This window comes from Delphinapterus leucas, chromosome 20 (genome assembly GCF_059928025.1).
Source record: "Delphinapterus leucas isolate spDelLeu-1000000601 "Yukka" chromosome 20, BTC_Dleu_Yukka2, whole genome shotgun sequence".
NCBI classification, from domain to species: domain Eukaryota; kingdom Metazoa; phylum Chordata; class Mammalia; order Artiodactyla; family Monodontidae; genus Delphinapterus; species Delphinapterus leucas.
This window is the reverse complement of record NC_143148.1, coordinates 60,937,918-60,938,441: the sequence shown is the minus strand read 5'-3', so window position 1 is coordinate 60,938,441 and position 524 is coordinate 60,937,918.

The window sequence follows — 524 nt, the reverse complement described above, 5'->3', positions numbered from 1 at the left end:
GGACATCCAGCGCCTTTAGATTTATTTTAAATCCGGCGTCTCCAAGGACAGGTATTTCCGGGGTCCTCCATGGGAAGCGGCTCACAAGAGCGAACGCCGGCCCGCCAGGCCCAGCCCGGGGGCTCCTGGTGGTCCCGGCGCCGCGCTGGGAACCGGTTCCGGGAGGAAGCACGGCACTGGGGCTGCGTGTACTGTGCAGCCTACTGCCGCTCACGGAGTTGTTTCTGCGTCACGGAAACCCACGCGTGCTGTCCAGGGAAGTGGACGCTCTGATCGACGCCAGAGGGCCACGCTGGGCGCCCTGGAGCCCAGAATGAACCGGCCTGGAACTGGGCAGTGTCGTGGGCCGGCCTGTGCTGACCCTTCCACGTCCCCAGGGACGGCAGCCTGCGCCTCCTCGAAGCCCCACTTTCTCTTCCCCAAGTTCTGCAAGGGGGCATAGAATAACCACAGGCTTTCTCGCACCTGGGACTGCTGTTCTTTTAGTACATTCCGGAGGCAAAGATGCCTGGGAAAAGGCCCCG